Genomic DNA, 11,515 nt, shown 5'->3' with positions numbered 1-11,515 from the left:
AACAGCCCCTTAATCCATAAATCCCAACAAAACAACAAACGAGTTTATAATGCTATTTTCTCCGTTCTAATCCGTTAAAACTCTAAATAAACTTGTTAACAATGAAAAATGGACCTTACTCTTACCTTAATTATGCAACAACCACTTCCACCCTCTCTTTCTTGGCTGAGTTTTAGCTCAAATTGAAGGCAACGCGACGTACAACACTTTTCTCTTCAGGAGCTTCGCGATTCGGGGCTTAGATTGTGGTCAAAATTTGGTTTCTTTCTCTATCCCTCCTCTCTCTCTCTCTACCTCTGAAATTTCTGGGTTTTTTGAGGTCTGAAAATGAAAGAGAAGGCCGAATTTTTTCATTAAATGGCAAAGAAAATGGGCTGACCCGACTTGGAATCGGGTTGGGCCGAATTCATTGCCCAGCTTGACCTTTCTGCCTCAAAATGTTCATATCTCCTTATCCCGATGTCACATGAAGACCCACGACCTATGGTTGGAAAGCTATTTCAATTATCTACAACTTTCATTCTGGGAGTTTTCCCAAATTCCCAAAGGACGATAAGGTTATGACCTCCCGAAATCAAATCACCCGAAAACGTATCTTAAAAATATTATTTTGGAGGGCTTTCACTTTGATTTGGCTCAAGGGTCCTTCTTGGGTTGTGTTTAACTTCGCATATATTATTCATATAACTTGTCATATGTTCTAAAAAAAATCTCGACATGTGGACCCCACCTCAGTTTATGAATAATTCATCGTACGAAAATACGGGATATAACAGTATATCAATACCCTTAAGCATTAATATCACTCTAATAATTCACCAGTCAAGCTCACAACGATATCGGAACTCACATAACATTAAATCGATCGTTTCAGTCTAGTAGTCAACTCATCACTAAGACACTCGTTATCCTACATCACATAGAGACCAAACATATAACTGATCTTACGGGCGGTCTATAGGATACATGAACAAGTTCAATCAATAAATCCAGATCCAAGTACACGACATTGCCTAAGTAAATCATCTAATCCCAAATATGCCAAGTCTGAATAAAACAATCTGAATCCAATCATCACAAGTAAACACCAAATCACCTCAAACAAGCTATAATGCAATGCAATGCAAGCTGTATCAATGCAATGCAATGTAGGATGTATGGATGCAATGCCATGCCATGCAAATGAGGTGTACACATGTACTCCGGACGGAAATATCAACGTCTCGGTAGCGCAACCAGTGTGACTCGCGAAGTCTGAGTGTCACCCGTTTCGGTGGCATATCACAATACCAACAATAGGGTATGCCAACAATATACCAATATCACCATACCAACGGTGGGTATGCCAACAATATATCTAATCACAATACCAATCGTGGGTATATCAACAATATATCAATATCACAAATACCATAGTGGGTATGCCAATAATATATCCATACCCAGACGGATAACGAGGTCTAATCTCTATCAGCAATTCATGGCATCGAGCCAACACAATAGAATTGTCAAGCACAACACAACGGGGTAGTTAGTACCAACACACAGCAGGTCAATTTACATTATTACCACTTCCTTAAATCAGCCTATTAGCTTAGAACAAGTAATCTCACCTTACATTCACAATTATTCGTTACAACTCTTTTTAGAACTCAATCACAATCGTTGGTGTATTTGATCCTCCCATTTATCAACTAGGTTCACTATTAATGGTATAACACAAAAGTCACATATTACAGGAATCTCTCATCATTAGACACAACAATAGGTTTCACCTTCTAATTCCAAGTCATATATATCCACCGATATTAAAGAAAAACCACATCAAACAACCTATGGAATCTACAGGCCATAAGCCTGAATACCATCCTAAGATTCCATATCAAATCTCCAATTCCTATACATGCATTCTCCGTTCCTTCTAATACACGAATAGATGAAACTAATCGGAGTCTACCGAAAGGGAAGCCATAACCTACCTGGCAGCTGAGCAGGTGCCACGAACCCACATCTTGTTTCGTCTTTCGAAGCGTCTCCAGACAATCAAAATCTATCACATATGAATTCTATGTAAGAAACCGTGAATAATGATACTCATAATGAGCATATTCTATTTGGGTCAAAACCCACTCCTTAATTTAGGAAAAACGGGAATTTTATATATGGTCAAAACACCAAATTTAATACCAAAAGGTCAAAACCCTTACTATAATTATAGGAATACTCGATTAATTCTCAAAATCATCATTATATGATGACCCCCAAATTGGGTCTAAGAACCCTAACTTTGATTCATGAATTTCAACTCTAGCATGGAAGATTATTGGTTAACAAGCCTAGATATATCGTTTATTCATAATCTAGGAAGCCAATTTGATTTTAGAACTCAACTCAAGAAACCCATTTAAAGACCCATTAGATTCTAGGGATTCTAGATTATGCTAGATGATTAAGAAAGGTTAATGAAACTATCATAGGATAGGAATGTTACCTTAGGGAAGAATCCACTTGAAAACGCTCAAATTTGCCTCCATAAAGCTCTCAAGTCGGAATAGAAATAATGACTAGGATTTTGGGGTTTTAAACTTATAAAACTGCTCGTCGACCGCCCCAGCAGTACCGCTCCAGCGGTCAAGCAGACTGCCCCAGCGGTCTACTCACAATTTCTCTTCACCGTTCTAGCGGCACTATCACCGCCCTAGCGGTGCCGCTGTAGCAGTACTGATGCCGCTGCACCGGACACCAGCAAATCAGACACCAAAATATTTTTTTTCCAACTTTCACCATTTGATCTGATTTTTTGACTAGTTCCGAGGCCATCTGCTCACATTTCATACACGTAGATACACTTAAAAACACGCTACGAACGCGCCCGTGGCCTCGGAATTCCCAACGAAGCTCTCGTTGACTGAGTCAACTTTGGATCAACTCCTTTTCACTTTAAGCCTATATTTTACAAAAGTTGTCTGAATCCCGGTCGAGACAACTCAGAAGCGTGCCAACGGTTCTCTCGGGTAAAAAATGAGCTAATCTCTGCTCGGAAAAGGGCGAAAATACCGAAAAGGCCATAACGACCAAATGGGTCGTTACACAAGCCTAATGAAAAGAAATTAGATTTAAGGACTATTAGCTGTTACTTTATAGGTTACTCAGAAAAGTCGAGAGGTTTCAAGTTTTACGACCCCTCAAAAGATCCTTTTTCGAAATAGGGAATGCCAAATGTATTGAGGATGTTGATTATGGTTGGGAGCAATCAAAACAAACAAATTGTGTTTGAAGCGGAATTTGTTAATATTCCTTCTACAATTACAATTGAAAGTGACCAGGTAGCTTTACCAGATGCTTTTCAACCTGTAAATCAGGATTATGTAGAAAACACAATGATACCACCTTCTTCTCAAGTTGATATATCCCAACAACCTCAAGTTGAAGTGCCTTAAAGAAGATCTAGCAGAGAAAGGAGAAATACAATTTCAGACGACCATGTTGTTTATCTCCAAGAACATGATTTCGATATAAGATTAGAAGATGATCTGACTGTTGGTCAAGCAAAATCATATTGAAACTCTGCTAAATGGATTAAAGCCATGAAAGATGAGATGAAGTCTATGAAAGACAATGGCATTTGGGATCTTATCGAGTTACCCCAATGATCGAAACTGATTTGTTGTAAATGGATTTTCAAAACCAAAAGTGATTCGAAAGGTAGCATCGAAAGATATAAAGCATGCCTAGTTGACAAAGGATTCACTCAAAAGGAAGGCATAGATTTTAAAGAGACTTTTTCGCCAGTTTCATCAATAGACTCGTTTAGAATCCTTATGTACTTGTAGCTTATTATGACTTAGAGCTACATCAAATGGATGTAAAGATTGCATTTCTCAATGGAGACATTGAAGAAACGATATACATGGTGCAACCAGAGAACTTTGAGTCCAAAGATTCAAAGCCCCTTGTATGTAGACTTAAGAAGTCCATTTACGGTTTAAAACAGGCATCCCGTCAATGGTACCGGAAGTTTGATCAAGTGATAACCTTGTCTGGTTTTAAAGAACACACCATCGATCAGTGCATATATCTCAAGTTCAGTGGGAGCAAATTTATTATCCACGTGCTATATGTAGATGACATTCTACTGCCAAGCAGTGATATAGGTCTATTGCATGAAACCAAGAAGTTTCTATCCAGTAAATTTGAAATGAAAGATCTTGCTGAAGCGTCCTATGTTCTGGGTATACAGATTCATGGAGATCATACCAGAGGCATTCTTGGTCTATCGAAAAAGACTTATATTGATAAGGTGCTCAGTATATTTGGCATGCGAAATTATGCACCAGGAGATACACCTGTAGCAAAAGGTGATAAATTTAGTTTTGCGCTAATGTCTAATGTTCGACAAAGAAAAGAAAGAGATGGACAAAATCCCATCTGCATCAGCAGTGGGAAGTCTCATGTATGCACAAATATGTACGCATCCAGATATAGCGTATATAGTGGGAATGTTAGGCAGATATTTGTAATGGATCATTGGAAAGCTGTGAAACTGGTTATGAGGTATCTTCAAAGAACTAAAGATTACATGCTCACCTATCGAAAGTCGGATCACTTGGAGATCGTGGGGTATTCCGATATTGCTGGATGTCTTAATAGTAGAAGATCTACATTAGGTTATGTTTTCATGTTGGCTGGAGGAGCTATTTCTTGGAAGAGTGTCAAACAAACACTAATAGCTTCTTCTACTATGAAAGCTGAATTTATAGCCTACTATGAAGCAACAAATCAGCGAATATGGCTAGGAAATTTTATCACCGGAATGCAGATAGTCAATGGCGTAGAAAGACCATTAAAAATTTATTGTGATAATAAGTCTGCTGAGTTATATTCAAAGAACAACCGAAGTTCGTCAAAGTCAAAGCACATAGACATTAAATTTCTAGTTGAGAAGGAAAGAGTTCAGAGTAATCTTATGTCGATAGAGCATATCAGTACAAACTCAATGATTACGGATCCGCTCAATAAGGGTTTTCCACCTAAAGTATTTCATGAGCATGTCACTCGTATGGGTGTGGTTAGACTCTTAGATAAGACAATTTAGAGGGAGTTTGATTTTATAATTAATGCTTTTGACATGTTAAAATTTATTTCTGTACAAATTGAAATTTAATGAAATTTATGAATTTCATGTGTTTATTGATAACTCTAAAAATAAATTACTTTCTATTGTGGTTTTGCATAAGGTATTAGAAAGTGATTTTGGACTAGTTAAGTCATAAAGTAGGATCAGTTGGAAATAGACGTGATTTAGGTCATTTTACATGTAATTTCCGTATTTGATCTATGTCATTGGTATTGCTAATATATGTGACCATTACGAATATATGTTACGAACACCGCTTTGATCCTATATTGGTACTATTGATGGACCAGATTATTTTGAGATATTTCAATTGAGATAATAAAAGTTTGTGCACTCTTAAGGTTTTATCTATGTATGGTTATTCATAAATATATATGGCCTAAGTGGGAGATTGTTAGTAATTTTCTATTTATGAACTCATATTAATATATTTTACATAGATATGCTATCATTAAAGGAACCCATTTTATGATCTAATAAAGTATTATTATATGGGTCTAAGAAGTATCAATTATATTTTTCTTTATTATATGTTTGATGGACATATATTTTATGAAAAAATTTCTTTCCAAGCTCAACAAGGTTGGCCAAAATTATAAGAATATCAAAATATTAGGACTTCTTACCTAGTTCAATATGGATGTATTTAGTACACAAATTTTTAGTTGATTTTAAAATCCTAAATGTAAGGAAAATAGTTAAATGACACTTTTGTTTGTTAGAGAGTCGTATAATGAAGGATAAAATGTTCAATCAACTTTTTTTTAAGGCCTAATATACATATTAAAAAGATTCATACTTAGTTCTCTATTTTATCTAATATGGAATGAACTTATGAATTATTAAAAAAAAAAGGCGAACAACTATGTTGAATTTATTATTTGCATGTGCTTTATTTTTCCGTTATATTACCTTTAGTATTTTCAAATCACATATTCCATTCATGATGCATTTGATGATATCTGTCGATGTGGTAATTGGTAACAGATAAATTCGGGACTTGTCTTAATAGTTGATATAAGGTAAATCAACATTCTTCACCTAACCTCGACGGAAGAAAATTCATAGAAGGAAAGGATTTATACAAACTACAATTTTAGTTAATTTTAACTTTCTAAATATTAGGACTTCATACATGTTTTAAGTAAAGAAATATTTAATAAATTCGCAGCTTTCAATAAATCATCAATCATCATAGAGAAAAAAAATCAATTTTCACAACCAATTTAAATACGATCTTTTAAAAGAAAAAATCGATATTAAAAAAGATTCATACTTAGTACTCTATTTTATCTAGCATGGAATGCACTTAGAATTATAGAAAAGGCAAACAAATAGTGTTGTATGCTTTTTTAAAATTCTTTTTCAGTGTACGTGTCTCGCTCGTGTATGGCTTAGCGATTATTATAAAACTACAAAAGTATAATTTTTAATATAATGCATATGCAAAAGCAAAATTGTGACTACAATATGTTTAATTTTTTAAATTCAATATGAAATATTAAATGTGTTAGGGACTTGTAGTCGAACTAAATCTATCATGCAATCAACGGAGGTAAAAAAAAAAACTAATGACATATACTCACCAATCACGACATTGGGATTTGTCTGCAGCTTCCAATAAATCATCAATTGTTATAGCGAAAAAGATCAATTGTCACAACCAACTTAAATACGATCTTTCTAGAAAACATTGAAAAGATAAGAGTTGATGATTATGCCGAGAATGCACTGCAACATAAACCAAAATAATAAATAAATTGGCTAAAATGTATTAACCATGTCACTAATGGAACAAAAAAAGACATGAGATATAATAAAGAGGTAAAAGCTTAGTATCGTTAGTACAATTGAATGCCATACTACTGCAAATCAAATGTAAAATCACATCGATAATGGAACAAAAAAAAACATGTATAATAAAGAGGTAAAAGCTCAGTAAATTGAATGCTCTCAATACTACAAATCACATGTAAAATAAAATAAAAACATATTCAAGTATATTATAAAGGACATATAAATAAATTCTATAACTTAGGACTCATTGCAATTTAAGTCTCCGCTACTGTGCTAATCTCTCTAATTTGTATTTGGAACCACTGTAAAAGGCAAAAGCCTAGTCCCACTCAAACCTAAAGCAACAACTGCATATATACAATTCTGGTTCTTTTCGCAAAGCAACATTCAATTAATATTCACACACAATATTTATATGCGGCTGTTTTTCTTTTGTGGTAGTGTTAGATGATTATGCCAAAAATAAGGTAGGGTTTTATAATTATGGTAATTTTTCTTTTGCTAAAAATAAGGCAGGTTTATGTTTCAGTTTTTATTTTGAAAGGAAATATTTATTATTAAGTTTTTATTTTGAAAGGAAATATTTATTATTAGAGTTTAGTAATAATATATGTAACAAAATAGTAAATGACAACTTTATCTATTATAGAGTCTTTTAATAAAGGACAAAAAGTCCAAACAACATTTTTAAGGCCATTCGTGCTTTTAATGTAGTATAGATATAGATTTTCACTTCACACTTCTTATTTTTCCCTTCACTTTTTTGCATTTAATTACTAAACCAATGGATGTTTTACAAAGGACTCCAAAAGTCACTATTGAAAAAAAAAAAAAAAAACCTAATTAATTGCCAGAAGAAACGAGATGTCTTCTCCCACTGACAAGAATTCCTCTGCAATGGTCTTATACTTCCAATGGTAGAGTACTACTTTCTTCTCTGTCCCTTAATTTGATAAAGTGAAAGTTTATTATCTTCGTAGCCTTTTTCCTACTGTTTACTATACTAAAATTTCTAATTGTCGTTCCGTGTTCTTTCTATTTGTACCGGGGAAACAATTTTGAAAAGTGATAAAAAAAACTTTTGATAATTGCAGTTATTATTAGCATGTCTGGAATGGTTGGGTTTTATCCTTCTTTCTCTTTGCCTATTCTCAATCTATATTTTCTTATTGTTATAAAATTCTTATTCTTTTTCTTGGCAAAAGGTTGAAATAAAAGTGTTAGATGGACTGTGATCATGCGGAAGAAAGAACAAACACACACCCACCAAATAAAAAATCATTTGAACTCATAATGTGATCTACAAGAGAAACCGGTATTTGATTTGGGGTCCAATCTTCCAAGAAAAAGGAAGAAGGAAAATGTCAGGCTTTTAGTTTTTAAGGAAGAGATGTGGTCTTCCATACAGTATTTTGGACAACATTATGTATTGCTGATTTTATGTTCTAAGTTCTCTTCTTTTTTCTTTTAAGAATCTGGTTTTGATAATTGTACTTTTTAGGTGACTAAACGTGCTCGAGGCGGTTTATATGTACTTTAAAAAGTTTTAAAAAAAGTTTGCTGGTTTATGCTTTGGTTAATGAAGAATTTTGGGATCCAAATCTCTGTAGATTGTCTACGAGCTATATTTGTTTGTGTTACTTGGCGTTCAATAGTATTCAGGTCTTTCTGTAATCGGCTTGGGAGACAGTTTTGAATAATGGACAAGAAGAAGTATCTGATTGGATCCTAGCATTACACATTCTACGAGGAGGTAGGGAAAGGAACGAGTTCCTAAGTTCACTGCGCTCTTTGTATCATCTGAGTGAGATTGTTGTCAAAATCCGACTTCGAGCGTGATAGTTGCGATTTGGTAATATTCCTTTGTTTCTTTTTCCTTATTTTGTAAGCTGCTTTATCTTGAAGTAAAGCTCTATGTGTTTGTGTACTTGGTCTCTAATTGAATTTATTATTATCGGAAGAAGGAAAAGATAAAAAAAATATTGTGTGAAGTTTTGTGTCACCGATTTTGTTGTGATGCGAGATGTCATGCCGTGAAACTTTGATATTGAATGACACTATGACAGAGAAGTTCTAACGTTACTTTACAATGTAAATAAATTCATTTGGTGAGAACATAAAGAACGCACGTGAATTATACGTGCTAATTTGGTATTGAAAATAGTATTTGGAGTGGATGCTTGAAATTTTCTTATTCCAGGTCACCAAGTTCCTCTTATCCATTTACATTAAAGTTCCCCTAACAGTTCAACTTTTGTTCACTTCTTGATATGTGGATTCAAGATATCTTGATGCTGAAACTTTGTTTTTGAAAAAAGGATGATATATATCAGCGACACATTTCACCCTTAAATGAAGATGTCACAAAATTATTATGCTACTTCTCTTTTGAAGGAAGTTGTTCCCCTGAGTTGTGCTTTATAGTCATTAGCTGAAACTTCAGTGAGCTTGGTATCTCTGTAGTTTTTTCAAATGGAGAAGCTACAACATTTTTCTTTAAATCTTCTAGAAAATTGAAAATTCCATATGGTGTATTTCCTGTATCTTTTTATCCCTACAAAAAAATGCTTGCAGTCCCTTCATTGAATTTATCGGAAACAACCTCTTTACCCCATAAAGGTTGAGGTAAGGTCTGCGTACATCTTACCCTCCCCAGACCCCACTTGTGGGATTACACTCGGTATGTTTTGTTGTTGTTGTTGTTGTTGCTGTTGCTGTTGTTTGTTGTTGGTGCCGGACATTTTAAGATGGTGAGAAGATTTTATAAGAAGAGGAAGAAACAGATTTTGGGATTTAACAGAAAATATGAAGACTACAAATAAATAAGAAGAAGAAGAAAAAGAAAAAGAAGGAAAGAAAAGCGCCTAGAACAAAGTAGAGAAGGAAAAGTCATTTAACCTAGTAGTTAGTATTATGGGTGCTGACCCCCTCCAGTCATTTAACCTCCGGTATGTCTTCAATGCACTTTTAGATTGAAGTCATATGTACATGTAAAAATTAACAGTCTTGATTGAATCGAAGTGTATTCAAAATTCTTTTTACTTCTCCTTTTATATGCTAAACAAAGTGCAAAAAATAATAATTTTATACTATCAGTTATATGTTTGTTTTCCTGTTTGTCGAGAAATATTGAATTCTGTTATTCATTATCTACCATGGTTTAGGTCAAACCAATTCAGGAGTGGTGATATTCTCCATTAATTTTCAGCACTGACTGTGATGACGGAGTTGACTGTGGTGGCAGAGATGTCATTCGTTGACGACTAGCCTGGTCTATGAATGACTCCATTGATGCATGATAACAGGGGCACACTTGAATAAATGGGGAGGTAATCAATAATAGAATGGTAATGGTCTTTGCTGGGTTACAGAAATTATTAAACTAGCAAGAGGAGAAAAATATTATTTGCCATCTATGAGGAGAAAGAAGAGAAAGGGAGAGACAGAAAAAGTGATGAAAACAATTAGTGCATTTAAACGTTTCCCACTTTTCCTCTATGTCAGTTGAATAATTCTTATCCTTCTTCCTTTTCATATTCTTTAACATTTTAACATGGTGTGTTTTCGAGCAACAAAGAACAATTAGAGTGATGTATCAAATATATTAAGCGAGCCAACAATCCAAGAGTTTTTATGTTTTCGTGCTATATTCAATACGGAAAAGGGTCAAAAATACCCCTGAACTATCAGAAACGGATCACATATACCATCCGTTTGCATTTGGTATCAAATATACCCTTGCCGTTACCAAAGGAGGTCACAGTTACCCCTCCACTTAACAATTGGCCGTTTAAGCTGATGTGGCAGTGCCACGTGGAATGAGGTGGCCTTTTAAGCTGAGGGGCTGAGGTGGCCGTCCACGTGGATAATTTTTTCCACATGGCACTGCCACATCAGCTTAAACGGCCAACTGTTAAGTGGAGGGGTAATTGTGGCCTCCTTTGGTAACGGCGAGGGTATATTTGATACCAAATATAAGCAGAGAGTATATTTGACCCATTTCTGATAGTTCAGGGGTATTTTTGACCCTTTTCCAAAGAAAAAATAACAAATTGAAATGAAAGAAAAAAAAGGAAAACATCAAAGACGAGAAAAAGCTATAGTTTAACCTACAAAGATTATTAAGAAAAAATATCAATAATACCACAAGGATGAAAATTAAAGAAAAATTAAGGTTATTTGATAAATATAGGATTGATTAAAACTTGAAATCTCATATATTTTGATTTGATGATTAATTCTAATATTTGAAAATTTAAAATAATAAGTTTGTAGTGACCGCGTGAAGCATGGGTAAATTTACTAGTATGTATATAAATACACATCATCTTCTCGTACCTATAGCCTCAGGTTAACCCAACAAATTCGATCATTTGCTATACTATTTTACCAGCTTTTCTCCGTTCACTCTTTTTTTCCCACCTTTACTGAAGAGGGTTCAATTGAATCGTTTATTGTGCAAAACATTAAGGGCCAAAACAATATTTTGTGTGTGTGTGACTATATATTATTGAATTTCTTTGACATAGGGAAGTTTCTATTGTAGTGGTAAAAGGCGGTTCAAGATTTACTTTAGGCCGC

At 34.3% G+C, this 11,515-nt stretch overlaps 1 long non-coding RNA gene across 1 annotated transcript; it reads left to right on the top strand.

Annotated features, from left to right (window-relative positions):
* Positions 1 to 7,553: 7,553 nt before the first annotated feature.
* On the top strand, positions 7,554 to 10,486 carry LOC132635538 (uncharacterized). The gene is made up of 2 exons (XR_009580748.1): positions 7,554 to 8,786; positions 10,099 to 10,486. It is a non-coding gene; the product is annotated as an uncharacterized LOC132635538 (long non-coding RNA).
* Positions 10,487 to 11,515: the final 1,029 nt, after the last annotated feature.

This window comes from Lycium barbarum, chromosome 1 (genome assembly GCF_019175385.1).
Source record: "Lycium barbarum isolate Lr01 chromosome 1, ASM1917538v2, whole genome shotgun sequence".
Classification (NCBI taxonomy): domain Eukaryota; kingdom Viridiplantae; phylum Streptophyta; class Magnoliopsida; order Solanales; family Solanaceae; genus Lycium; species Lycium barbarum.
The sequence above is the reverse complement of the archived record's forward strand: the minus strand, read 5'-3'. Positions and strand labels throughout refer to the sequence as shown.